The 1,519-nt window shown below is 40.9% G+C and overlaps 1 pseudogene across 1 annotated transcript in view; it reads left to right on the forward strand.

Annotated features, from left to right (window-relative positions):
- Window positions 1–75: 75 nt before the first annotated feature.
- The window catches only part of LOC149527240 (uncharacterized), an 11,417-nt pseudogene continuing 9,973 nt past the window's right edge, over window positions 76–1,519 (forward strand). The window contains exons 1-3 of the transcript XR_016351121.1: window positions 76–314; window positions 416–557; window positions 650–738. The product of XR_016351121.1 is annotated as an uncharacterized LOC149527240 (transcript). The remainder of the gene's footprint in view (window positions 315–415; window positions 558–649; window positions 739–1,519) is intronic.

The raw sequence follows: 1,519 nt of genomic DNA on the forward strand, positions 1-1,519 counted from the left end.
AATGTTGTTATCATTCTTTGTAACACACAAAATCTAGGTTATTGTTTGGGCATTGTGTCTTATTATTGACATACTCACACTGTTTTTTTGTTCTTGGTGCATTTTGGCAAGCTTCACTGCAATGATGGCGACGTAATAGATGGAGCTCTGAGTATATTCAAGGCTGTCATTTTTAAGCCAAACCATTCGTCTAGAAGCAGTGTAACTGACACCAAGCAGATGGATGCTGTGGTACCATTGCTGCTTCACCTTCTTGACAAGAGAGATGGTGCAGCTAGAGCCGCTGTTATGCTTGTAGCAGAATAGTGTTCCATGTAACCTCTTTAATTTTTCCTTCATTAGTTTTTGACTCATGAATAAATTTTCATGGCCTATGTTTGGGGTTTAAACCTGACTTAGATTAATGGTCCACCAGAACTGCTGATGGTCACTGTCTTGAAGAAGTTCTTAAATGCCTTGCTTCTGGAAATGCTATCCAGAGAAGGAATGTGTTTGATTTTATATCAGAACTAATTCACATATTGACAGATGCAGCACATAGTTTGTCATTCTACCTGGTATGAGGTTAGTTTAGATGCTATGATTTTGTGATTTCTTGAGTTGTCACTATTTAGTCTCTTTGTTGATCTTCTTCCTATTACTTTTGCAGGCAAAATATAGCAAATAATTTACTTTTGTGCCTTGGAGATGAAGAAACTGCAATCTGGGAACAAACATCCAACTTGCTTCCTCCAATTGGTTAGTTTGACATTATTTAGTGATAAGTCTCAACACTATTTTGTGTGACTCCGATAATTTTGGCAAACCACATAATTGGATTTGCCTTCCTTGGCTACTTTTCTTGAATGGGTTAATCATACATTTGGTGTTCAAACTATAATCAAAAGTTTGATTTGATACCTAATGTTTACAAATGTGCATTGCTACTCAAACTTTGCTTCGGTTAACCAGACTGCACATTCTGTTAGCAGAAAGTCTGACATTTCCCCAACAACCAACCCCACTCTATTGTCACGGGACGGTTCTTCAGACCACCCACCGTGTGACCTTGGATTCGTTCCTTTATCTCGGTACTGGAACTCAAGTCAGCCTTGGTGCTCAGCACCCGCCCAGTAAGCACGCAGCACACCCACACGCAGCACACTACTTTCCGGTCAGTCGACACACGCACATGCACACGCACACAGTAGGCCTCAAGCCAGCAAGCACACTTGCAGAAAAGGGAAAGGAAGAAAAGAGAGGAGAGTGCTGGAAAAAGAAAAGCTGAAAATGTATTGAATGAATGATTTACACAATTTACAAGGGCTTATTTATAGCCAATTTTCCTCCAAAAGAGTTTCCTCCAAAAATGTTCCCTCTAAATATTTTCCTCAAAAATATTTTTAGGAGGGAAGCTAAAATTCCAGCAGTTCAGATCATTAAAAGGGCTGGTGTGGTGGGTCGGTATCATTTTTGACCTCCTAGTGGGTCTGGGCCGCGCACAGGCTGTGCTTGGGCGCTGGCGGGTTGGTGTGCATGG

This window comes from Theobroma umbraticum, unplaced genomic scaffold (genome assembly GCF_002168275.2).
Source record: "Theobroma umbraticum cultivar Fairchild unplaced genomic scaffold, ASM216827v3 scaffold_147.0, whole genome shotgun sequence".
In the NCBI taxonomy this organism is placed as follows: Eukaryota; Viridiplantae; Streptophyta; class Magnoliopsida; order Malvales; family Malvaceae; genus Theobroma; species Theobroma umbraticum.